This window comes from Podarcis vaucheri, assembly GCF_965113315.1.
Source record: "Podarcis vaucheri genome assembly, chromosome: 2".
Taxonomy (NCBI): Eukaryota; Metazoa; Chordata; class Lepidosauria; order Squamata; family Lacertidae; genus Podarcis; species Podarcis vaucheri.
The window spans coordinates 133524598-133552025 of NC_138760.1; the positions used below are offsets into that span (position 1 = coordinate 133524598).

Genomic DNA, 27428 nt, shown 5'->3' on the forward strand with positions numbered 1-27428 from the left:
AGGCCTTGGAGTGTCATTGTGGAACATAACAACAACAACAACAACAACAACAGGTTGTAAGTCACTTTGGGCTGCCCTGGGCAAGAGAAAGAGACTAATAGATTAAATAAATAAATAAAAATAACAATACAGTGGTGCCTCGCAAGACGAAAAGAATCCGTTCTGTGATTCTCTTCATCTAGCAGTTTTTTCGTCTTGCGAAGCAAGCCCATTGAAGGATTAGCGGATTAGCGCTATTAGCGGCTTACCTGCTGATCGGATCAGCTGATAAGCACCTTAGCGGCTTAGAAAAAGGGGGGGGAGGAAAAAACCCCCGCAGGAACTCGCAAGACATTGTCGTCTTGCGAAGCAAGCCCATAGGAAATTCGTTTTGCGAAGCACCTCCAAAACGGAAAACTCTTTCGTCTAGCGAGTTTTCCGTCCTGCGAGGCATTCGTCTTGCGGGGCACCACTGTAACTGAAACTGCAGTACAGTGGTACCTCGGGTTAAGTACTCAATTCGTTCCGGTGGTTAAGAAAGTGTTCTTAACATAATGGGGCCTCCTGCTGCTGCCGCCGGAGCACAATTTCTGTTCTCATCCTGGGTTAGCGGAGTCTGTAACCTGAAGCGTATGTACAAGAGAAACAGCCATTTTAGATCTGGTCCTAACCAATATTGATGACCTGGTTAGTGGGAATAAAAAAATTCCTTCCAGTAGCACCTTAAAGACCAACTGAGTTAGTTCTTGGTATGAGCTTTCGTTTTTATTTTGACTATGGCAGACCAACGCGGCTACCTATCTGTAACTGGTTAGTGGGGTAGAAGTGGAAGGATCATTAGGCGCGAGTGATCATGCTCTTCTGAAGTTTACTATACAGCGGAAAGGAGCAGCCAAGCATACTAGGACTCAATTTCTTGACTTTAAGAAAGCCGACGGAGTCCTGGCTGTTTACTTCGTGAGCAACCACACACATTCCTCACAGTAAGTATACAAACCGCATGTCTGAAAAATTACAGGAGAACCATCCTGAAATCATTTTAACTCTCCCAATGCCATAATAATAATAATAATAATAATAATAATAATAATAATAATAATAATAATTTATTATTTATACCCTGGCTATCTGGCTGAGTTTCCCCAGCCACTCTGGGGAATCAAGTGTTAAAAACAATACAGCATTAAATATTAACAACTTCCTTAAACAGGGCTGCCTTTAGATGTCTTTAAAAATAAGATAGCTGCTTATTTCCTTGACATCTGATGGGAGGGCATTCCACAGGGCAAGCGCCACTACCCAGAAGGCCATCTGTCTGGTTCCCTGTAACCTCACTTTTTTGCAATGAGGGAAGCGCCAGAAGGCCCTCAGCGCTGGATTTCAGTGTGCAAGTTGAACGATGGAGGTGGAGACGCTCCTTCAGGTATACAGGACTGAGGCCGTTTAGGGCTTAAAAGGTCAGCACCAACACTTTGAATTGTGCTCAGAAATATACTCAAATATTCCTTTGCAGCAAGGGAGGCAAATGGAAGCCTTCCCATTGTCTTTGCATTTACGAATACTGCCTTAGGGAGGGATGAACAGGGTGAGCCTGTGACCTGGATTCAGGAACTAAAGTATTTACCATCACAAAAGAATGGCCAGGCTGCCCAGGTAATGCAGTTAGTGACCATTAACAGGTATCCTTGAGGACAGGTTTTCTGCTGTAGACCGCCTCCTGTGATCTATTCCTGCTGTAGACAGTCTCCTTCTGTATATTTGGGGGGCGGTGGTCTTGGGTGGGCAATTTTAAAAGACTACCGGTATATAAGGCCTTTCACACCTCCCTCCTGGTTGTGGTGAGGGGGGGACACTGTTGCAATAAAGTTGCAGGCTTACTAGCCGCTTTGCTTCGCCATATACACTGGTTGGCCTCTGTTATTTTCTCCTACCTACTGTATTTTTCGCTCCATAAGGCACACCTGATCATAAGGCGCACCTAGTTTCTAGAGGGGGAATTCAAGAAAAAAAATATTATTTAAAGGGAGCGCTGAGCACAGCTCCCCGGTGCCCTGCGGAGGCGTTGCGCCACTTAGAACCTAAAATAGCTAGAGGGAGCGCTGCGCAGCACTCTCTCTAGCTGTTCTGGCTTCTGGGGTAGCCTGCGAAGCCTCCGCAGGGCAGCAACGAGCCTTCATCCCGGGCTTCCCCCGCCAGCCCTGACAAGCTCTGGGAGTATTCCCCACCTCCCTCAAAAGCCCTCAGGAGCTGCACACCCTTTAAGGAGCGCGCGGCTTCTGCGGGAAGTGGGGGAATTCTGTAAGATAATTTGGGGAGGTTTTTCTAATGAGAAGATATTGTCACAGATGCTTGATTTTGCCATTCTCAAAAGTGTGAATTTGTGTCTGCAGAGATTACATGCCTTTTCTTCACAGAAAAATGTTATAAAATAAACATACAGAGTTGAGGGGAAACCTTAATCCCATTGTTCCTTTGCAAATTTATACACACAGCTTGCAGGGCAGCAGCTGAAGGAGGAGCAAAAAGGTTTTCTTGTGTGTGTGTGTTTCTTTGTGGCTGATTAGCTGCTCTCCCTATGCAAAGGTCAGAGGGGGCAGGGTTTCTGTTGAGGCAGGTGATTAGCTGTGGGGGGAGCTTATCAGAGCTAGCAGGGCAGCGGCACGCGCCCAGAGGCGCGCACAGTTTAATCCATCTTTTAGATTTAGGGGAGCTAGTCTCAAACGTTTGTTGGGGGAGACCTAGGTTTTGGCTTGAGAGCAGTAAATGTGAAAAGGATCTAGGAGTCTTGGTTGACCACAAACTTGACATGAGCCAACAGTGTGACGCGGCAGCTAAAAAAGCCAATGCAATTCTGGGCTGCATCAATAGGAGTATAGCATCTAGATCAAGGGAAGTAATAGTGCCACTGTATTCTGCTCTGGTCAGACCTCACCTGGAGTACTGTGTCCAGTTCTGGGCACCACAGTTCAAGAAGGACACTGGCAAACTGGAACGTGTCCAGAGGAGGGCAACCAAAATGGTCAAAGGCCTGGAAACGATGCCTTATGAGGAACGGCTAAGGGAGCTGGGCATGTTTAGCCTGGAGAAGAGGAGGTTAAGGGGTGATATGATAGCCATGTTCAAATATATAAAAGGATGTCACATAGAGGAGGGAGAAAGGTTGTTTTCTGGGGCTCCAGAGAAGCGGACACGGAGCAATGGATCCAAACTGCAAGAAAGAAGATTCCACCTAAAAAATTAGGAAGAATTTCCTGACAGTAAGAGCTGTTCGACAGTGGAATTTGCTGCCAAGGAGTGTGGTGGAGTCTCCTACTTTGGAGGTCTTTAAGCAGAGGCTTGACAACCATATGTCAGGAGTGCTCTGATGGTGTTTCCTGCTTGGCAGGGGGTTGGACTCGATGGCCCTTGTGGTCTATTCCAACTCTATGATTCTACAGAATCAACCCCTTAGAATTCTAAGTTCGAAGAGGTTCAATGAACAGATGGTTTGCAGTGGAAGAGATCTGTACAAGTAGCTAAATGTGAAGCAGTAAAAACGAAAGTGCAACCTTGTGAGCAGAATACTCGACACATCTTGGGGTCTTTGTGTAATAACTGTGCAAGTCAGACTTGAGGCAAGCGCTGAAGGCTCTTCAGGGCTGGCAACCTCTTCCCAATCCCACTGGGTTCCAACAACCGCACTAACACTTAACTGTACAGAATAGGCACCTGGATGCAGAAGCCAATCCAAAGGGGTGGCTAGTAGTGGAGGTGGTGAAAGGCGTAAGTTCCGAGTTTTTCATGTGCGCTAAAACTCAGTCTGCTTGGTTGTTGTTTTTTATATTAAAAAACTATTTTTACCAACATGCTATAATATTATTGTTTTAGTTAAATAAATTGTTTAAGCGGTAATTAAGGAAATGATTATTTTTCTCCTTCCAATAAATTACACCAGAACTGTTGTCCAAATATAGACAGTTAACTTATTAAACCTCAGAATGATTTCATAATTATCTGTCTATGTATTTCTAACAGTGTAACCAAATCAGAAATTTTGGATTTAAATAGAATCATACTGACTAGTGATTTACCATAAATTGTGATTGAAATCAATTTGCTTTATATCAAACCCACCCTGATTGCAATCTACCACAATGTCTGAAATAAGGATGGCACTATACAGAGGCGAACAGGAGAATGTCCTGGCAACGGCTACTACTTAGGGGTCTGAAAGGGATAAATGAAAATATTATGAATCCTCACACACTCAGTTTCATCTGCAGGGAAGCCAAGATGCATCCTAGCAGGACTTTTGGGTTTGCGCTAGGCTATAATTGGTGGTATTCAGGACAATCCAAAGTATGGAGATGAGTCCTAGTGAATGCAGATAATCTGGGACTGCCAGACTGGAGACTAGGGAATAAGATGTGATGGAAGGGGAGGGGTCTCCGTCGAGGCTCCTCCCCTTCCTTTAACCCTTCCATGACTCCCTCTCTCCCTTTCCCCAGCCAGGCGACCCCAGGGAGAATGGGGGGCCTCAGCCCCGCCCCCAGCCCTGCTTGGGGTCCTCATTCCCCTTCCCGCCAAGGCCTCCCGGGGGGGGCAGGGCAGCTGAGCATCTCTCGGCCCCCCAGGAAAGAGAAAGGGGAGTCTGGCGGTGCTGCTGCTGCTGCCCAGGAGATCTTGCAGGTCTTGGGTCCCCCCCCCCTTCCCCACTGGGTCGGGGCCCCTGTCGACGGGCCCCAGGGAGGGCGCTTTCCTTGGGGGGGGTCTCTTCATCCTCCTACCCCCTTATCCCCCCTCTATTCCCCCCCCCTTCTCTCCCTCTTTACCTCTTGGTCCTCCGCCTCCCTGGCCCCGGATTAGTCCGCTTTCCTTGTCTGCACTAGAAAGGGCGGGGGGGGGTTTCTCCACTGACGCCCCTCCTCCTTTCCCTGTCTGGCCACTTCCGGCGCATTCAGCAGCGCCACTTCCGGCTCCTTTTCCGACGCGCGTGTCCCTAGAGCTACGTCCCCAAGAGCAGCCCCTCCCTGTGTCCGGAGGGGAAGGCGACGGGGCGGCGCTGCCTCTGGCCTCCTGCTCTGGGGGCTCCATGGGGACCCGGCCCCCGCCCCCCCAACTGGGCAAGTGGAGGCCGGGGGAGGGTCTCCTTCTGGGCCTCCTTCTGCATGCCAAGCCCTCCGCCGGGGTCCTTCTGCCTGCGGAGCAAGGGCTGCATGGCTGAGCTTCGCCCCCAAACAGCCCAGCCCAGCTCCAAACACCAGCCCCTCTTTCTTCCTCCCCCCGTTGAAAATACCACCCCCTGGATTCCCCCGGTAAAATGAGTGCAGTATTGACAGACCTTCCAACCAATAATAATGATGATAATAATAATAATAATAATAATAATAATAATAATAATAATAATAATATTTATGCCCTGCCCATATGGCTGGGTTTCCCCAGCCACTCTGGGCGGCTTCCAACAGAATATTAAAATACAATAACCTATTTAAACTTCCCTGAACAGGGCTGCCTTCAGATGTATTCTGAAAGTCTGGGAGTTGTTGTTCTCTTTGACATCTGCTGGGAGGGTGTTCCACAGGGCGGGTGCCACCACCGAGAAGGCCCTGTGCCTGGTTCCCTGTAGCTTTGCTTCTCGCAGGGAGGGAACCGCCAGAAGGCCCTCGGCGCTGGACCTCAGTGTCCGGGCAGAACGATGGAGGTGGAGATGCTCCTTCAGGTTTACTGGGCCGTTTAGGGCTTTCAAGGTCAGCACCAACACTTTGAATTGTGCTCAGAAACGTACTGGGATCCAATGTAGGTCTTGCGGGGAATATGACACTCTGCCCCCTTCGTGCCCCAGAGGACTTTTTACTGGGAGGGGGGGCGCGCGGCTGAGATATCCTTTGAAAGGGGGAATTCCTGGACTGCAGAATCCATCGGTTTGCTGCTTGCAGGGGAAGAGGAGCTGGATGGGGGCTGCTGAGCTGGGGAGGGACAGGCTCCGTCACCCTTTCCGTTGAGGGCTTTGAGGCCGCACTCCCCTCAAGGGAGAATTTGAAAGGAGCCCCCCCTCCGCCTCAGATCCCCTGCAACCCCGTGAAGGCAGCCAGGCTGAATAGTTGCTGGGGTTGGGGAAGGTGGAGGCAGCCCGGAAGCTGAATCTGAGAGCCCCTGCACCACTTCAAGGCAGATGCTTGAGGCGAGGCTTTGAGGCCTGGCTGGGGGGGGGGGTCACAAATAGTTTTTAGGGTTTTGGGGGTAATCCTAACTGACTGTCTTTCTTCATTTTTTGTTTTAGCTGTAGGTATAAATTCACGGCCAAAAGCCTTATTGATACACAATTTTCCATCCGATGCCTGCTTACTCGGGAGTAAGTCCTACTCTGCTCCCAGTTCAGGCAGTTCTGCTAGCAGGAGGCCAAAGGACCCAGAGTGGTTTGCAACCAGGTGGTTTCCAAATGCTGCCCTTTTTGATACGTTTCCATTTATTCTTTTGCGTGGGGACTGGCCAGATTGAAAACCCCCCACCCCATTCAAAAGAAAGACTAGCAAAAGATTTCAAAGGCGGAATTTCCAAAAGATGGCATTTTGTCCTGAATTTAAGACAAGTCAATCAAAAAATCATGGGCTTTTTTGGTGTTTATTTGGGGCCTTGTCTAAAAAAAAAAAGCACTGCAATTTTGGGCTTGTCCTGGTTTTTACTTTTTGAAATATGGCAACCCTAATTATTCTGAGCTCTGCTTGAACTGAAACTCTCCCTTTTAGAGCTCAGTCGGTAGAGCATGAGACTCTGAATCTATGGGTCGGGGGTTTGAGCCCCACTTTGGGCAAAATATTCCTGCATTGCAGGGGGCTGGACTAGATGACCCTCGTGGTCCCTTCCAACTCTGCAATTCTAGGATTCTACCATGTGTAGAGGAAAGATCGCCCTCTTGTGGGCAGTGGAGGAATGATGTAATGTTGGTTGGTGGGAACTCTTCTTGAGTGTTGCCTTGTCACACACATGCAACACCACAACAGTCCTGTGAAAGGAAGGGGGGAGCATTTCTGCAGGCTGATGTCCATCCATCCAGCTGCCCAGGCCCCAGCACCTCCCCCTAAGAGTGAAGGGTCCCAGTCTGGAAACCCCCCCTTCCTGCTGGAGATGAGGCGGTGAGGGACTCCAGACAGACAGAGGCGCCCTTGCTCTGGAATTCCCTTGCCAGCAGGGAGACTTCAAAAGCCCCCCCCCATGCCTCCCCCTTCCCTCATTTAGTAGGGAGACTTCTCATCTTGTGGTTGGGTCATTTTTAATCCAGTTTTTCCTCTCTTTTAATACTGTTGTTGGTTTCCTTGTTTAAATTATTCTGTTCACGACTGATATTTCACATAACGTTTGTGAATGCAAAGCAACTGTGGCGTTTATGATCCCTGCAGGGTATTAAGTGTTGTTCTAACCTTCCTATTGCAGGTGGAAAGAGGAATGTGGGGCTTGCTTATAATATCTTAGGGTGGCAGGATTAAGATTTGGGACTGGGACTTTCAGTTTCAGAGCCCCTCTTCGCATGAGATTTCTTCCAACTATTGGAGGAAAGTATGTCTGAGGTTTATGACAGAAATATAATTATTACGGGTGAATTTAATGGAGTAGTATCACTGGACTATGACAGAACACTGAGGGAAAGTGTCTCAGAAGAAAGCAAAATACCAAATACTTTTTGATATGGTTACAACAATGGATCTACTAGATCAGGGGTCAGCAGACTTTTTCAGCAGGGGGCCAGTCCACTGTCCCTCGGACCTTGTTGGGGGCCGGTCTATATTTCGGGGGGAAATGAGCGATTTTGGCCCACCTGCAAAGAGGCCTGAAGATGTTTGGCTTTACCTGTCCCAGTTGTCGTCCCAGTAGCCCCAGTTGGGCTTCTCCAGCCAAGTGCCAGGGCAGGGCAGGAGGCTGTGTTGGCAAGAGAAGACAGAAGCAGCATCCCCGGCGGAGCTTTCCAACTTTGCTGGAGTCTAGCACTGCGGATGCTGGGAGTCTAGCCCTGTGATCCAGACATGCCCATGTCAATCACACCTTGTTTCAACATCCATCTAACACAAGGAAAAGAAAATATCTCCCCATCATCACGGAGGTCCACTTCCGAGGGTCTTCTGGCAGTTCCCTCACATTTACAGGGTACCAGGCAGAGGGCCTTCTCGGTAGTGGCACCCTCCCTGTGGAACACCCCCCCCCCCAATATCAGATGTCAAAGAGAGAAAGAATTCCATACCTTTTGGAAGACCTCTGAAGGCAGCCCTGTTCAGGAGCAGGGCGGAGATCTCTCAGAAGTGGAGGCTTTGCGCTGAGAGATCCCTGCCTCCACTCCTCCTTGCACACAAGTAGGAGCAGCAGCGGGAAGCTTCGCTGAGGAGCGGCTGGCTGCCTTGAAGTGGTGCAGGGGCTCTCAGATGCAGCTTCCGGGCTGCCTCCACCTGCCCCAACCCCAGCAACTATTCAGCCTGGCTGCCTTCACGGGGCTGCAGGGGATCTGAGGCGGAGGGGGGGCTCCTTTCAAATTCTCCCTTGAGGGGAGTGCAGCCTCAAAGCCCTCAACGGAAAGGGTGACGGAGCCTGTCCCTCCCCAGCTCAGCAGCCCCCATCCAGCTCCTCTTCCCGTGCAAGCAGCAACGCTGCCTAGCGGAGCAGCCCCATCCCATTCCTACTTGCCGCCCGGCCCGCCTTCCCTCACAAGGAAAACAGAAGTATGGCACTCAAAACGGAAGTTATACTCAGAACAGAGCATGTTCGGCTTCCAAAAAAAGTTCCAAAACTGGAACACTCGTTTCTGGGTTTGAAGAGTTCAGGTTGCAAGCAGTTTGAGAACTAAGCTGTTTGAAAACTGAGGTACCACTGTATTTATTTTCTCCAATTACAACTGTATTTATTCCCTCCCCCGGTGGTGATTTTCTTGAGTCAAAATGAGAGTACTGTAGGGATCAGCTGGGATTACCATGAGGAATTATAAAATGTACATCAAGCCATCGTGTCCACAATGAAGACATTGTGTTGACTGGGTTTGATATATTGACGATAATTTCTGATTAAATCCCATAAGATTCTACATTCATGTCCTTTTCATGCCATTTTCCCTGTTGCCCATTTCTCCTGTCACGTACACAGCCCAGTTGCTTCTTGCTTCGCCAGGCAGGCATCCTGGGCCATAGAGATAGTGGGCAAGTTTCTTTGAAGTAGGTTTCTATATGGTAATTGTCAGGGGATGGTTAGCTGCTTGTGCTTAAAATTGTGCCCCTTCAGAGTTTGTGCGACCCCACAAACCTCTGTGTGTGACAGAGCTCCTCAGACATGTCTGCTCTAGTCACTAGTAGAGTCTGACAGTGGCTGTCTGCGGAAGCGCTTCCAGCAAAGAAGTTCCTTAACGGAAACGCGTCTCCTGGACTCACGACGTGGCAGCTTCCGGCGAAGCATGGGTCTCCCTGCAGTTGCTTCTGACACCTCCCCGCTATTTTCGCTCGAAGTGTCTCTCACCCCTTTCTCTCCCCTGCTGCTTCCTGCCTGGGCTGCTGCGTCTCTCTCAGCATTACTGAGATCCTCCTCCAGAGACCCCGCGCTCCCCCTGCTGGTCCCTGCTTTGGCTGTTGACTCTCTCCCAGTCTCTGGGAGCCTTACCACTTCCCTTTCCTCCGATGTCAGTTCCCTGACATCCACCTCCCCTCCAGGGCCCCCCTCTCCCCCGCCCCTACTCTCTCCTCTAGGCGGTGAGGAGCTGAAACCCCTAAAAGAATCCTCTTCATCTTCTGACGTCTCGAACAATTCCCTCCATCTGTCTTCGTTCCGACTCGCTGAATCCTCCTCCACCTCGGAATCAGCGAACCCCTCCAACTCTTCTTCTTCGTCGGTGGTGGCGAAGTATTCCCTCCGGAACCTCGCCACTGGCTGGGGTTTTCTAGGGAATCTCTGATGAAAAGTTTCAATCAAAACCTCGTCATCTACATCCTCTGCCCTGACCCAGGTGTTTTCCGACTCCGGCTCCCCTTCCCACATTACCAAATACTCTACTTGATCTCCCCTCCACCTGGAATCGAGAATCTCCGCTACATGGTAGCTGTGTTCTTTTTCCTCCATAGCTGGTCCCCTATTGACCCTCCCCTCTCTGTCCCCTATATACGGTGACAGCAATGATCTGTGGAACACTGGGTGCAACTTCATGTGGTTCGGTAACCGGAGTCTGAAAGCCACTGGGTTGACCTGTTGCGTGACTTCAAATGGGCCCAGTCTTTTGGGTCTTAACTTCTTACAACCTCCTTTAAACGGTAACCCTTGGGTGGACAGCCACACCTGGTCCCCCACCCTAATACTTTCCCCTTCCCTTCTGGTTTTGTCTGCCTGCCTCTTATATTCCTCCTTCGCCCTGTTTAAATTAAGTTGGAGCTGGCGATGGATCGCTTCCATTTCTTCAACGAACTGTTCTGCGGCAGGAACGCTCCAGTTCTCCCCCTCCCCCCCTGGGAAGGCTCGGGGATGACACCCGTGATTGGCCAAAAAAGGGCTCATCCCCGTGGACACGTTCTCTGCATTGTTATAGGCAAATTCTGCCAACGCCAGCTTCTCCACCCAATCATTCTCTCTGTCATTCACATAACACCTCAAATATTGCTGGAGGACACCATTAGCTCTTTCCGCCTGCCCATTGGTTTCTGGATGACGGGCAGTGGAAAAATTCACCTCTACATGCAATAAGCTCATGAGCTTCCTCCAGAACCTGGAAGTAAATTGTTTCCCTCGGTCCGAAACCACCCTCAAGGGGGCACCATGCAACCTAAACACATTTTCCACAAACAATTTGGCGGTTTCTTCTGCTGTGACCGCATGTGAGCAGGCTATAAAGTGGGCCATCTTGGTTAACAGGTCTACCACAACCATAATGGCTGTCTTCCCTTTGGACCTGGGCAGATCAGTCATGAAATCTATTGCCACTGCCTCCCATGGTCTTTCCGGCGTGGGTAGTGGTTCTAATAAACCTGCCGGTGCCCGCCTCTCCCCCTTGGCTCGTTGACATCGGTCACACCCTCTCACATATTCACGCACATCTTCCCTGACCTTGGGCCACCAGAATTCCCTGGTAACCAGCCACATGGTTTTGTGTTGCCCAAAATGCCCTGCTGTGGGGCTATCGTGCAGTTGCTTGAGTACCTTTTCCCTCAATTCCCCTTCAGGTATGTATAACGCTCCCTTGTAGTACAACGCCCCGTTTCTCTCCTCAAAACCCCCGGGTTTGTCTCCCTCCCTCCTGAGACCCCTGAGTTTGTCCTGGGCGTATTCATCCTGCACCGTTCCCTCTACCAGTTCCCTTTGCCCCACCAAAGCCGCCCCACACACCCAGCGGTCCTCGGGAATGACATGAGTCTCTTCGGGTGCACCCTCTCCCTCCAAATATTCAGGTTTGCGTGAGAGAGCGTCCGCCCTAACGTTCTCCGGGCCTGGTACGTAACAAATCTCAAAGTTAAATTTGGAGAACTCCTGGGCCCATCTCAACTGCCTTTGGTTGAGCACTCGCGCCGTTCTCCAATACTCTAGATTCTTATGGTCCGTGCACACTTGCACCTTCTGTTGTGCACCAATTAGTAGGTGCCTCCATCTCCGGAAGGCCTCATAAATCGCAAGAAGTTCCCGGTCGTACACCGTGTAGTTTCTCTCAGATTTGTTCAGCTTTCGCGAAAAGAAGGCACACGGTCGCCACTCTGACCCCTCCTTCCCCGGCTGCAGAAGCAGCACCGCCCCTATGGCTCTGTCAGAAGCGTCTGTTTCGACCCTCAGCTTTTTTTGTAAATCCACATGTAGAAGTTGTTCGTCAGAGGCGAAGGCCCTTTTCAGTTCCTCAAACGCTCGCTCCGCCTCCCCCGTCCAAACAAACTTCTTTTTGCTGCTGAGACAGTCCGTGATGGGCGCCGTCAGGTGGGCGAAGTTTCGGATGAACTTACGATAAAAGTTTCCAAACCCTAGGAACCTCTGCACATCCTTCTTGGTCTTGGGTGTTTTCCATTCCAGCACCGCTTGAACCTTGCCGGGGTCCATGGCCAACCCCTTGTCTGACAAGCGGTACCCCAGGAATTCCACCTCCTTGGTATGAAACTGACACTTCTCCAGTTTCACCCACAGTCTGTTGGCTTGCAGCCTGCTCAACACTTCTCTGACGTCTCTCACATGTTGCTCCTCATTCTCCGAATACACCAACACGTCATCTAAGAAGGCCACGCAATTCTTGTAGAGCAAAGGCCCCAGTACATGGTTCATAAAGGCTTGAAAACACGCGGAGCCTGTTTGTAATCCAAAAGGCATAACGAGGTATTCAAATGCCCCCAAAGGGGTGAACATGGTGGTCTTCCATTCATCCCCTTTCCTTATACGTATCAGGTTGTACGCCCCCCTTAGGTCCAGCTTTGTAAAAATCTTTCCTTTTCGCACCCTGGTCAAAATGTCATCAATCCTGGGCATAGGAAAAGCCGCCGGCTCTGTCACTGCATTTAGGGCCCGAAAGTCACATACCAGCCTCGGCTTGTCCGTGTTTTTTTTATCCACAAAAAACACTGGGCTACCCCCCGCTGCCTTGGACTCTCTGATGAAGCCTCTCTTCAGGTTCTTGTCAATGAACGCTCGCAACTCCTGCATCTCCCTATCTGACATGGCATACAACTTGCCTACAGGAAGCTGTGCTCCAGGGAGTAAATTGATCTGGCAATCAAAGGGCCTATGCGGGGGTAGTTGGTCCGCTTCCTTCTCGCTGAACACGTCGCTGAGATCAGCATACTGTGGTGGCACCTTCCCCTTCTCCATTACTTCCGTCCCTGCTAGGGTGGCTTGGGCCCCTGCTGACCCCTTTTCCGCCCTGCAGTGTTCTAAGCAATGTGCTGAACCGAAGGAAACCACTCTTTGATGCCAGCCCACCAGCGGATCATGTAGGGCTAGCCAGCTCATTCCCAAAATAATGGGAGCGCCTCCCAAGGTGGCCACATTAAACGCTATCAGTTCTGTGTGCCTTGCCACCCTCATTATCATTGGGACGGTCTGCAAGCTGATGCCTCCTCCCAACAGTTCCCTGCCATCGATCGTGGTCACCTGCAGGGGGTGGCTTAAAGGGATAGTCTGTATCTGGTGCTCAGCAGCAAACTCCTTGCTCATGAAATTGCAGGAGCTGCCTGAGTCCAACAGCGCCTTTATTTTTAGGGGGTGTCCATTTTGCAGCTCTAGCGACACTTCAATCACTAGAGCAGGTCGAGGAGCTTCTGGCACTGGCACTTGGGGAAGGGGCACTTTCACTGCTCTTTGGCCTGGCTGCAGTGCCCTGCTGGCAACCAGGCGTTGGCTTTTACCTGCTCCGTTTCTCCCTGCTCTTCCCCCTCAACAGCTCCCACCATCCCTTGCCATTCCTTCCTCTGGGGGCAGACTCTGGCAAAGTGACCTGGCTGTTGGCAGAGATAGCATTTCTGGGCTCCCTTTCCCTCCTTCTTCGCCCCCTCACTGGGCTTTGAAAATGCGCGCGCGGGGGCTGTTCCGATTTCCATCGGCTCTGCCGGCGGGAAAGCTGGCTCAGGAATGTCTGGAATGCGTAACTCCTTCCAACGTTCCCCTCTCCCTTCCCGCCTCTCCATGGCTCTTGCCTCCTGGCGCGCTCCAATGGTCAGCGCAGATTTGGTCAGCTGATCCATAGACACCGCCCTGGGGCTCCTGGCCAGCTCGTCTTTCACAGCTGAAGAAAGACCTTCTTCAAATAGCATCTGAATGGGTGCTGCCGATAAATCCCACCCCAATCTGTGAATCAGCATGGTAAATTCAGTCCAGTACTCACGGACAGATCTGCTTCCCTGCTTGCAAGCCATTAGCTGTCTGTGCACCACCCCTTCCTCAATATCGCTGGAAAACATGATATCCATTGCACGAAAGAATTTCATAGTGTCCTTTAGGATATCGTTGTGCGTTGCCATCAGGGGTCGAACCCAGTCCCGCGCCCCCTTCTCAAGATGCCCAATTACGAACGCAACTCACGATTCCTCATCAGGGAACTCATCAAACTGCACATTCAGAGCATATTGCATCTCAGTCCTAAAGGCATGGTAATCCTTGGGGTCCCCCCCAAACTTCTGCACCAATCCTGGTACCTTTCTGGGGAACTGAGTGGTTCTCCCCTTTTTGTCAGCATCCTGAGCCCTTCTCTCCTCGAGCCTCGCCGTCTGCAGCGCAAGTTGGACCTCCAGAGCTTGATACCTTTCTTCCAAGCTTGGACCAGCTCCAACCCCTGCGTCTCCGGTTCCGACTGGGTTGCTCATGATGCTTTCTCCTGCACAGGCAGCGTACAGAGACTGTCAGACTGCTGTCAGGGGATGGTTAGCTGCTTGTGCTTAAAATTGTGCCCCTTCAGAGTTTGTGCGACCCCACAAACCTGTGTGTGTGACAGAGCTCCTCAGACATGTCTGCTCTAGTCACTAGTAGAGTCTGACAGTGGCTGTCTGCGGAAGCGCTTCCAGCAAAGAAGTTCCTTAACGGAAACGCGTCTCCTGGACTCACGACGTGGCAGCTTCCGGCGAAGCATGGGTCTCCCTGCAGTTGCTTCTGACACCTCCCCGCTATTTTCGCTCGAAGTGTCTCTCACCCCTTTCTCTCCCCTGCTGCTTCCTGCCTGGGCTGCTGCGTCTCTCTCAGCATTACTGAGATCCTCCTCCAGAGACCCCGCGCTCCCCCTGCTGGTCCCTGCTTTGGCTGTTGACTCTCTCCCAGTCTCTGGGAGCCTTACCACTTCCCTTTCCTCCGATGTCAGTTCCCTGACAGTAATCTTAGGATCTTAATCTTAGGGCCAGGAAACAGATCTCACATGAAGGTGATAATGATCCGCTGTCCTCCTGGTCATCCTCCTTATCATGTGTATTGCTTGTTTATGACCTCCGGGGTTGCTAAATGCTCTTCTTTGTTTACCCCAGAAATATTTGTGCTTAATTAGTTTTAGTAGTTTAACTTTCTCCCCACGTGGGTTTGTGGAAATGCTCAGAAGAAATCTGATTAGTTCTTACGAACACACTGTAAAAAGTTCTTTTGTGAATAAACCGGCCTGGGGCGGGGGCTGTGGGAATCGGACAAGCACAGAGAGATGATTATACGCACCCTTCCCAGAGTCTTGCTGGTTCAAGCCTCTGTGTGTATTCTTATTAATCAGAGTTCCATCCTTCCTTTACTTTGCGAACGGAACAAGTACCCCCTAAGCATTTTTTTAAGGAAAAAAAGCACTCAGTTATACCATAACATTACAGATCAATGGAAAGACAATTTAATGAAGAATGTAAGGAAATAACTTTTATGAAGGATTATTTATTACAACAGTAGTCATAGAGAAGAAATGTGAAACAAACAGGAAAAAATTGAATATACAGGTAGAATTGCCGCGTTATAGTAATAATAATAATTTATTATTTATACCCTGCCCATCTGGCTGGGCCACTTTGGGCGGCTTCCAACAAAATATTAAATTACAATAATGCATCAAACATTAAAAGCTTCCCTAAACAGGGCTGCTTTCAGATGTCTTCTAAAAGTCTGGTGGTAGTTGTTCTCTTTGAGATCTGGTGGGAGGGTGTTCCACAGGGCGGGTGCCACCACCAAGAAGGCCCTCTGCCTGGTTCCCTGTAACTGGGCTTCTCGCAGGGAGACAACTGCCAGAAGGCCCTTGGCGCTGGACCTCAGTGTCTGGACAGAACGATGAGGGTGGAGATGCTCCTTCAGGTATACTGGACCGAGGCCATTTAGGGCTTTCAAGGTCAGCACCAATGCTTTGAATTGTGCTTGGAAACGTACTGGGAGCCAATTTAGGCCTTTCAAGACCGGTGTTCTGTGGTCTCGGCGGCCGCTCCCAGTCACCAGTGCAGCTGCCACATTCTGCATTAGTTGTAGTTTCCGGGTCACCTTCAAAGGTAGCCCCACAAAGAGCGCATTGCAGTAGTTGGCACTTTGTGATAAATAAGTGGGTTTTGCGTTGCAGTTTGGGTACTCCATCTCTAAAAGGTTCGCCATCACTGCCCTCGGATCATGTCCAGTTGCAAAGGTGGAGGGAGGCTTTCCACCCTCAGGCCCAGAGGTGGCTCCTGCCTTGGGGCAGCTGGTGGATTTGGAGGAAGCTGACCCTTAGCACTCTGGGTTGGGGACCTGCCTGAACCTCCTTCCCCATTATACTCATCCTTACGGTTTCTCGCCTGCGTCATTATGGGAATAGCATTCTACACACACTTGTGTCACCATGGCTCCCGCCCCCCAGCACATTGCTTTGAGATGCTCTGCTATGGCCCCTTCTTCCCTGTGCCCCCTTCCCTCCTCATGCAAGAACACCAGTCTCAGCTCCACTTTGAGAAACTCTCTATTCCCAGATACAAACATTTCCAGCTCCCTCCACCAAACACCAACACCAGCTCACTCTCAGTCCGCCCTCTTTCAGCAGCAACACTACAGATTCACATTAAATATTAGATTAGGCTTACTATTGTGAAATGTTCCCTTCCTTTCCTTTAAATAAATGTCTAGACCACGTTACAAACAACAGAAGCTCACACACGCTGCCTGCAATTAAGACTGATTTCCTACTATTGATGTGAAAGAAAGTGTCAACTTGGAGAGAAAAAGGTTCTACTCTCTAAAAAGCGTTGCATAATAACCAAAGCAGGATCCATACTCCTTCTAGTTAAACGCTTTCTCTTCTTTGAGTTAATTGATGGCCTGTGGGTGTCACCACTATTACAACTCTTACCCCTCGGAGTCTTTTGATCGTTTGTAAGACTTCCACTACAACTGAACCTCTGCCCATTTCCCTAGGACTTATATTGTTACTCCCCTGTATGAGTTTGTTGATGTTTTGTAAGAACTCCACTTGTACTGAAGCTCCTTCCATATTCCATGCATTGAAATGGTTTCTCCCCTGTGTGAGTCCGTTGATGGTTTCTAAGTGTTCCACTGCGATTGAAGCTCTTTCCACACTCGGAGCATTTAAATGGTTTCTCCCCTGTGTGAGTCCGTTGATGTTTTCTAAGGTCTCCACTCCCACTGAAGCTCTTTCCACACTCCATGCAATTAAATGGTTTCTCCCCTGTGTGAGTCCGTTGATGAATTCTAAGGTGTCCACTCCCACTGAAGCTCTTTCCACACTCCATGCATTCAAATGGTTTCTCCCCAGTGTGAGTCCGTTGATGAATTCTAAGGTGTCCACTATTAGTGAAGCTCTTTCCACACTCCATGCACTGAAATGGCTTCTCCCCTGTGTGAGTCCGTTGATGAATTCTAAGGTTTCCACTATCAGTGAAGCTCCTTCCACACTCCATGCATTTAAATGGTTTCTCCCCAGTGTGAGTCCGTTGATGAATTCTAAGGTGTCCACTATTAGTGAAGCTCTTTCCACACTCCATGCACTGAAATGGCTTTTCCCCTGTGTGAGTCCGTTGATGAATTCTAAGGTTTCCACTACCAGTGAAGCTCTTTCCACACTCCATGCATTTAAATGGTTTCTCCCCTGTGTGAGTCCGTTGATGAATTCTAAGGTCTCCACTCCGACTGAAGGTCTTTCCACACTCCATACATTTAAATGGTTTCTCCCCTGTGTGAGTCCGTTGATGTTTTCTAAGGTCTCCACTCCCACTGAAGCTCTTTCCACACTCCATGCATTTAAATGGTTTCTCCCCCATGTGAGCACGTAGATGAATTCTAAGGTGTCCACTCTGACTGAAGCTCTTTCCACACTCCATGCATTTAAATGGTTTCTCCCCCATGTGAGTCCGTAGATGAATTCTAAGGCTTCCGCTAGTAGTGAAGCTCTTTCCACACTCCATGCATTTAAATGGTTTCTCCCCTGTGTGAGTCCGTTGATGAATTCTAAGGTTTCCACAATCAGTGAAGCTCCTTCCACACTCCATACATTTAAATGGCTTCTCCCCAGTGTGAGTCCGTTGATGAATTCTAAGGTGTCCACTATTAGTGAAGCTCTTTCCACACTCCATGCATTTAAATGGTTTCTCCCCCGTGTGAGTCCGTAGATGAATTCTAAGGTGTCCACTATCAGTGAAGCTCTTTCCACACTCCATGCATTTAAATGGTTTCTCCCCCGTGTGAGTCCGTAGATGAATTCTAAGGTGTCCACTCCTACTGAAGCTCTTTCCACACTCCATGCACTGAAATGGTTTCTCCCCTGTGTGACTCCGTTGGTGTCTTCTAAGGTTTCCACTGTCAGTGAAGCTCTTTGCACACTCCATGCATTTAAATGGTTTCTCCCCTGTGTGAGTCCGTTGATGAATTCTAAGGTTTCCACTATCAGTGAAGCTCCTTCCACACTCCATACATTTAAATGGTTTCTCCCCAGTGTGAGTCCGTTGATGAATTCTAAGGTGTCCACTATTAGTGAAGCTCTTTCCACACTCCATGCATTTAAATGGTTTCTCCCCCGTGTGAGTCCGTAGATGAATTCTAAGGTGTCCACTATCAGTGAAGCTCTTTCCACAGTCCATGCATTTAAATGGTTTCTCCCCCGTGTGAGTCCGTTGATGAATTCTAAGGTTTCCACTGTCAGTGAAGCTCTTTGCACACTCCATGCATTTAAATGGTTTCTCCCCTGTGTGAGTCCATTGATGAATTCTAAGGTGTCCACTCCTACTGAAGCTCTTTCCACACTCCATACATTTAAATGATTTCTCCCCTGTGTGACTCCATTGGTCTTTTCTAAGGTTTCCGCTGTCAGTGAAGCTCCTTCCACACTCCATACTTTCAAATTGTTTATGTTCTATTTTCACACTCCATTTATTTAAAGGTTTTCTTCATTATTCCCATTAGACATGGCCCTCCAGAATTCTGATTGCCTTCTCCATTGTCTTCTTTCGATGGGGTGGGGAGAAAATCCTTTTTGTTTTCTAGGAAGAGAACAAAGGACTATTACACACATCAATTAGCACCTGCTCTTATTTTAACGTCTTGTACAATCTCTCCAGTCCTCCATATGTTCCAAATTTTTAGGAAAGGCAAATGAAATAATGTAAAATAATGGTCATGCACCATCAGCCTTTTATAACCCTTAATTATTGTTAATGAAGCAGCATTATCTTAGAATACGGTTGAACTGTGGGCTTTACGTTTTATAAAAAGTGGTTTCTCACAGGAAAGGGAGCTGCTCTATGTTCCATGAACCTGGCCAAGATTCATCAGGGTCCTAAGTTCATCATGAAGTTCTTCATCCTCTGCACTATAGTCCTCCACCCCTTGGGCCACATTTTGTCCCCTTTGACCTCTAGATCTTTATTCATCACCTGTACAGTCCCTTTGGCCTCAGGTGGTGCATAGTGACCAGTTCTGGGGACCCATATATAAGTCTAGTGACAAGGCTTGGTGCTTGTGGTCGGTTGAAGGAGCGCTCAGTTGGAGAATGTTCTTGGGGTTGGACCTCCATCTCTCAGCCTTGCATTCTTGAATGGAGAGAGCTGGAGATGCAGAAGGAAAGCAGCTGGAGCCTGACCGCTGGGAAGGCCAGATTGAGACACCCACCCCTATTATTATTTATAATAATTATATGCCACCGGGTCTCGCACCTGCCTCCTGACACTGGCTTATCTTAGTGGAGATTCCCTGTCCATGCCTCTCTCACTGTTCTTTCTCCTTTGCCGTGCGTGACCTAGGGCTTCTGGATATTCTAGCTCTGCTCCAACTGGGAATTATTTATTACCGTATTTTTCGCCCTATAGGACGCACTTTTCCCCCTCGAAAAATGATGGGGAAATGTGTGTGCGTCCTATGGGCCAATGCAAGCTTTCGCTGAAGCCTGGAGAGCGAGAGGGGTCGGTGCGCATCCTGCATGCTGTTGCCGGCATGCTGAAGCCTGCGCGCGTTGAGCTCAGCACGTCCAGGCTTCGTGGACCTCTCCGCAAGCAGCGGGAGCCAGCGCTGGGCTCCCACGGCTTGCAGAGAGCTGCCTGTTTGGGGGCTGGGGCTGGGGGAAACTCGGGCTTCCCCCGACCCAGCCCCGCGCCTGGGGGGGAATTAATTTTTCCCCCTTTATTTCCCCTCCAAAAAAACTAGGTGCGCCTTATGGGACGGTGCGTCTTATAGGGCGAAAAATACGGTACATTTCTATACCTCTCTTACCTGAAGATCACAAGATAAAAATATGTGTGACACTGAAAAAGGTGAGTATTAAAGGTGAATAATACCCATTGTCCCCTTCATGGATCACTGCCTTGCCGTGGCAAAGGGGCTTGAATAACTCAGAGAAGCTATGAGCTATGCCGTGCAGTGCCACCCAAGATGGACAGGAAAGAACTGAAAGAGCTTGTTTGGAGGGAAGGGAAATGATGTTTCCTGGGACAGGGAAGAATCCCTTTTTGCCCCACATTCCTCTCCCTTGGTCACTGAGCTCCGCTTCCCAGAGAGGAAAGAAGTTGTTTAAGAGAGAGGCAGGGTAGAGGGGAAGGGTCTCCTCCCTCATTTTCGGAAGAGAAGAGGCCTGGAGAGGAGGAGGAAGAGGGGCCACGTGATTGGGAGGTTTGGGGAGGGAGAGGAAGATTGAGAAGGGCTCCCCTCCCCGTGGATCAGAAGGGTGGGAGAAGGGCTGGGGGGCTCCCCCCAATGTTTGCATTGCAAGATCCTTTTTGAAGGGCAGAGATGGAGCCAGCCTTGAGGGAGGGGGGGCAGAGAAGAGTGCTCCCCCCCAAAGCAGCCCCACTGGGACACTGAGCAGTCACCTGGGGAACACTATCTTCTCTCCCCCAAAAAGGAAAGACGTGGTCTTAGACGCAGCCTCTCCAACACTGTTTTATGGGTTGGGACACATCCAGCAGCTGGCCGGACTCTGCAACTTCTGTGTCATGGGTGTGGCAAGGATATCTAGAATACCTGTGGCCCACTCAAGTTGTGTCCAAGAATTGACAGACACAGCAGTGGAGAAAAAGAAGGTTATATTTTATTGCTGAGCAATAATGACCCAGTGGAATAATTTCCAGAGCCTGGGCAGCGAAATCCTTATGGAGTGGGGTTTTATACTGCAGCACAAACAGCCGAAACCTGACATAATCGTATATGGCAGCAAAAATCAAACCAATGAGCGCAAGCTTTTCCCCTGACCATGTAAAGAATGCCCTTGCTTCTGCTTTTTTCTCAGATGGTACGTCAGCCTGCCCTTTCCCCCAATTTACAGCAAGAAAGAGGAAAAGAAACTTATTTTGAAAGCATGGACAACCCCCCGCCCCCGCTACTGGCTAGAACATTGCGGTTAACTATTTTTTCCAGTTCCCCCGACTCAGCCGCTGAGGAGCTGTCTCCAAGGGAGGAAAGTGCCAGCACATCAGATTTATTATTTCCTTCAAATGTTAGCAAGACACTGGGGGAGAAATGGGACAGAGGTCAGCTTTGGATTTCTAAAATCTAAGCATTTTAGTTCTGCTGAAGCCTTGAAGCCTTAGCTATTAAAAACCAGTTAGATACATGGATATATGGATACATATGGATATATAAAATTATTCCAGGTGGTCTTGCCACATGGGGAAAACTGGGGTTTGGTTTTGACAGCTCCCCAACTCCTTCCAGGTGAAAATAACAAGTCTTGGGGTGCCCTACCTTAAAGTGCTTTCCAACTTTGCTGGAGTCTAGCGCTGCGGATGCTGGATTGATCAGAAAACGCGAGACGGCAGGCAAGCAATGAGGAAGCAAATCAGTGGCCAGAAGGGCTGATCATTTATTTGTGCAACAAAGGTCTCAATCTCTAAGGAGAGCAAAAAAAGAAAAGGTCCAGGACAAAGATTACATGAATTTTTAATAGTTCCCACAACACATTTATCATAGTGTCATCAATACATCACAGGTATGTCCCGGAAGAGGAGTGGTGTTGGGCAGAAATCTGTGATCCAGACATGCCCATGTCAATCACACCTTGTTTCAACATGCATCTAACACAAGGAAAAGAAAATATCATCACTGAGGTCCACTTCCGAGGGTCTTCTGGCAGTTCCCTCACATTTACAGGGTACCAGGCAGAGGGCCTTCTCGGTAGTGGCACCCTCCCTGTGGAACACACGCCCCCCAATATCAGATGTCAAAGAGAGAAAGAACTACATAACTTTTGGAAGACATCTGAAGGCACCCCTGTTCAAGAGCAGGGCGGAGATCTCTCCGAAGTGGAGGCTTTGCGATGAGAGATCCCTGCCTCCACTCCTCCTTGCACACAAGTAGGAGCAGCAGCGGGAAGCTCCGCTGAGGAGCGGCTGGCTGCCTTCAAGTGGTGCAGGGGCTCTCAGATGCAGTTTCTGGGCTGCCTCCACCTTCCCCAGCCCCAGCAACTATTCAGCCTGGCTGCCTAATAAATAATAATAATAATAATAATAATAATAATAATAATAATAGTGGTGATAATAATAGTAATAATATTTTATTATTTATACCCTGCCCATCAGGCTGAGTTTCCCCAGCCACTCTGGGTGGCTCCCAATTGAGTGTCAAAAACAGTAAAGCATTAAATATTAACAGCTTCCCTAAACAGAGCTGCCTTCAGATGTCTTTTAAAAATAAGATAGCTGCTTATTTCCTTGACATCTGATAGGAGGGCGTTCCACAGGGCAAGCGCAACTACCCAGAAGGCCCTCTGTCTGGTCCTCTGTAACCTCACTTCTCGCAATGAGGGAACCGCCAGAAGGCCCTCGGCGCTGGATCTCAGTGTCCAGGTTGAACGATGGAGGTGGAGACGCTCCTTCAGGTATACAGGACTGAGGCCGTTTAGGGCTTGAAAGGTCAGCACTGTAGCAGGAACCCCCCCCAATCATTCAGTTTGTACAAACTTCACACACATTCACACTCACGCACTACATACGCCACACTTCTGTTATAAATTCATAGAAAAATCAACCATACATCGGATTTGCAGTGTTCCATTTTTATTTTACTCCATATGACAAGGACTATCAAAGGGGGGTGGCTTGGTTCTGGTCAGCCATAATCCCTTCACCATCCCAGCACATCCACAGGAGCCCTGCCCAGTTGCTATGTCAACCCTGATGATCCCAGACAGAAGACCATCAAGATCACAAAGAACTTGCATATGGGAGTGGATTCAGCACCGACTGAAACAAAGGACAATGATCAGATCTTCCCTCTGGGGGCAGGAAACTGCCAACTCCCCTTTGTCTCCTGGAAGTGACTCATGGGCAGGGGGAAAGGAGGAACCTGCCAGGTGACAGGACACTCAGGTTACCACCACAACTCCTCCCTCAACCCCTCCTTTCTGTGATGAAGGTGTGATGTTTCTGGGGGTGGGCTTGACCTAGAGGGTGGCAATTTCAAAAGTCTTTATAAGACTTTGCACACCATTTTTCTTTGTCTTTCCTCTCTCTTGCAAATGAGGGGAACACCCTGTTGCAACAGTTCAATAAAGGCCAAGCCTACAGGCTGCTGTTTTGCTCCAAGTTATAACTGGTTGGTGTCTTTGTTTTGTCCAAGGGAGCACCAACACTTTGAATTGTGCTCAGAAATGTATTCAAATATTCCTCTGCAGTAAAGAAGGCAAATGGAAGCCTTCCCATTGTCTTTGTGCTTACAAATACTGCCTTAAGGAGGGATGAACAGGGTGAGCCTCTGACCTGGATTCAGGAACTAAAGTATTTACCATGACAAAAGAATGCCCAGGCTGCCCAGGTAATGCAGTCAGTGACCATTAACAGGTATCCTTGAGGACAGGTTTTCTGCTGTAGACCGCCTCCTGTGATATATTCCTGCTGTAGACAGTCTCCTTCTGTATGATATTGGGGGGGGGGGGTGGTCTTGGGTGGGCAATTTCAAAAGACTATATAAGGCCCTGCATACCTCCCTCCTGGTTGTGGTGAGGGGGGGCACTGTTGCAATAAAAATCACGCTTACTAGCCACTTTGCTTCTCCATATTCTCTGCTTGGCCTCTGTTATTTTCTCCTACCTATATGGAACCCACTTAAGGACCATATGGGCTCTTGGATACCCCATAAGGGGAAAGGAGCAGGTTTTCCTTATAACAAAGGTCGTAAGACTATGTTTGGTTGGCACGCTTATTTATGGCAGGATAAAACTAAAACACACAAGAGCTCTATGAATCAGGTTATTCAGAAAATCCTTTTTACAGTATGGGATAAATATAATAATCTGCTGGAAAGAAAAGCACCTCTTTGGCTTCCACCCACAAAAGCAACAGCTTTTTTAAAAAAGGAATAGGGAAGAAGCAATGGGCAACTTACAGAGATCTTTTGGACTTTTCGGAAGAAGAAATAAAACTGAATAAACAGGATGAGGTGGGAGGTGTGGTGGCGGATTGGTTTCAATACCATCAAATCATCTTCTTTGGACAAGATGAAGGGAGAGGCTCACAGTTTGAAAGAGATATTATTACGAGGAAAGAGAAAGTGTTTCCCAAATTTCAGGTAGAAAACTGTCCAATCTGAAGAAGTGTGCATGCACACGAAAGCTCATCCCCAGAACAAGCTCAGCTGGTCTCTTGGGGACCCAGCCAGGCCCCCCACGACCCCAGGGAGAATGGGGGGCCTCAGCCCCACCCCCAGCCCTGCTTGGGGTCCTCATTCCCCTTCCCGCCAAGGCCTCCCGGGGGGGGGCAGGGCAGCTGAGCATCTCTCGGCCCCCCAGGAAAGAGAAAGGGGAGTCTGGCGGTGCTGCTGCTGCCCAGGAGATCTTGCAAGGCCAGCCCTGCAGGTCTTGGGTCCCCCCTTCCCCCCTGGGTTGCCGGGATCGGGGCCCCTGTCGACGGGCGACCCCAGGGAGGGCGCTTTCCTTGGGGGGGTAGTGGCGTAGCGTGGAGGGTGCAGGGGGGGCCGGCCGCACCGGGCACAACATCTGGGGGTTAGGGGGCGCAAATCCAAGGGTTAGGGGGCGCAAATTACTTGCCTTGCCCCGGGTGCTGACAACCCACTCTACGCCACTGGGGGGGTCTCTTTGTACTCCCCTCTTACCCCCCCTCCTCTATTTCCCTCTTTACCTCTTGGTCCTCCGCCTCCCTGGCTCCAGATTAGTCCGCTTTCCTTATGTGCAATAGAAAGGGCGCGCGGGGGGGGGGGGTTTCTCCACTGACGCCCCTCCTCCTTTCCCTGTCTGGCAACTTCCGGCGCATTCAGCAGCGACACTTCCGGTTCCTTTTGGGATGCGCTTGCCCCTAGAGCTACGACCATAGAGCAGCCCCTCCCTGTGTCCGGAGGGGAAGAGGACGGGACGGCGCTGCCTCGGGGGCTCCATGGGGGCCTGGCCCCCCTCCTTCCTCCTCCCCACAGCAGGGGGCGAGATGGCTGCGGGGGGGGCATCATATCTGGGGGGGGGTGACCTGGGTTTGCGGGGAGAGAAGGAGGGGGTTTTCAATCTGCAAACAGGGAGGCTGGGAGGGGAGAGGCTGAGTGAGGAGGAGGGAAGGGCTGCCCCTCCCCCTGTGGGTCAGGAGAGTGGGGGAGGGGCGGACCCAGGGAAGCCAAAGGGGGGTCCCTCCTCCCCCCCCAACCCAGGGGGGTCCTCTGTGAAGCCCAGAGATGGACCCAGCCTCGGGGGTGGGAAGAGACATGGGGCTGCCTGAGAGAGGAGGGGCGCTTCCTCTCCTCTCCCCCCTCCTCCCCCCAGGCTCTCCTGCGCCCAGAGACCCCCTTGGCCCGGCTGCCCCCTCGCCAGGCAGGGAGAGGGTGGGGTCCCCTTCCGCCATGAGAGGAGTGCAATGGGGTTGTGAGGGGGGGGGAGAGAGAGAGACCCCTTTCTGCTCCCCTCCCAAGAGGGTCCCCCTTGTCTCTCTCTGTGTCTCTGAGGGGCGAGAGAGGAGGAGCCCCTCCCCCCCCGCTGCTTCTTCTTCCCCTCAACGGCTTTCCCCGCCTCCCTCCGAGCGTCCTCCGGTGAGCATAGCTCTGGAAAAGGCATCCCCTTCTCCAGCGACATAAACCATCTTGATTTGTGCACACTAGCCTTCTGGCTTAACACAGCAGAAGAAAGAAGCATCCTAGTTCTAAACTACTATTTATTTACATAACATTTACATACATATGCATAATGGCATCCATTCTCATCAGCTCCAACAACAAAACAGAACGACATAAAAGTGAAAGTAGTTTCACAGTCTCACACCGGAAGGGAGATAAGACAGTCTTCCTTTCTCACACTCCACTCAGACAGGCGTGTGAAATATATCAAACATAAATCAGCATTGGGGAGCCTGAAATCCTAACAGCCTTTGTTCTTTCTCTATACATGTACTACATTGTTTTATGTTGTGGCAATCCTTCACTCAAGAAAAATAATTCCTAATGGAAAATAATTATTAATGGATGGTAATTAGTAATGGAAAGCTGGAAGTCAGCCCTTGTTGTTGTGGTTTAGTTGTTTAGTCGTGTCTGCCTCTTCGTGACCCCCTGGACCAGAGCACGCCAGGCACTCCCGTCTTCCACTGCCTCCCGCAGTTTAGTCAAACTCATGCTGGTAGCTTCGAGAACATTGTCCAATTATGGTGCTGGAGTTTCCTCCAGCACCATAATTCAAAAGCATCAATTCTTCAGCAATCAACCTTCTTTACAGTCCACCTCTCACTTCCATACATCACTACTGGGAAAAGGCAAAATGCCAATGAAAGATGGGAGAGTCGATGGCACAGCAAGAATCAAGTTCTCGGAGTGGGGTTGGGGTGGGGAATACAGGAAATAATAGATTACAACAGGAAGGGACACACCAACCTTAAAATATATTCCACACAGAAAGTTCTGTTACGGGAAAATTCCGGGTGCGGAGTTGTCCGGCCACCCGGCTCGTCGGACTAAGTCCGCGGGTCCTAGCGGAAAAAATAAGTTCAGCCGGACACAGGAGCAAACAGCGGAGACCCAATGTTTATTGCGCAACAGGTTCAAAATGGCATTGAACCCCGAGGATGGGGCGACATTGACTTTTAAAAGTTCCTTCCGATTCCCAGAATACAGTGTGAGAAACGTCATGCATACATTATGGATAGGTTGGGTCTCACGGGTTACATCATGAATATATTTAAGAAAGGCAGGGTTACAGTAATTAACATTTGAGATAAGGGAGGGGGAAATATGCAGAGTGAGAGATATGCGTAGGTAAACACTTCCTGAGTACCGGTGGTAACAAGACAATAGTCCAGAGATATGCATGGTCTGACACCTGGCATTGCCCGGAGGTGTGATCTGAAGGGATTAGAAAGTTCCTGTGTACGTGACTTGTCATCTCAGGGATTATGGAAGTAGGGATAGCATCATGGAGTCTAGAGGAAACTGAATTGAATGACACCAAGAGCAAGGAAATCGGAGTTACGGTTGATTTTATATCAATTTCTAAAGGTTTCCATGCTTCCCGACCTATTTTGTACCGTCAATCAAGGGTCGGAAACAGAACGGATATATTATAGCAGGAATGGATACATTGTAACAGGATTTTGACAGTTTTACGAGGTTTCTGGTTTCGGATCCATTGTTCTCGCCACGGGGGGTCGTCAGCA

General features: G+C 49.7%; 2 protein-coding genes across 2 annotated transcripts in view; both read right to left on the bottom strand.

Moving 5' to 3' along the window:
- The window catches only part of LOC309525796 (uncharacterized protein), a 123857-nt gene extending 98899 nt beyond the window's left edge, over positions 1–24958 (bottom strand). Inside the window, exon 1 of the mRNA XM_082211379.1 lies at positions 24930–24958. The gene's annotated coding sequence lies outside the window, so the exon portion shown is untranslated. The remainder of the gene's footprint in view (positions 1–24929) is intronic.
- The window catches only part of LOC309525805 (uncharacterized protein), a 138125-nt gene that overhangs the window by 79010 nt on the left and 31687 nt on the right, over positions 1–27428 (bottom strand). The gene's annotated exons all lie outside the window — the stretch shown is intronic.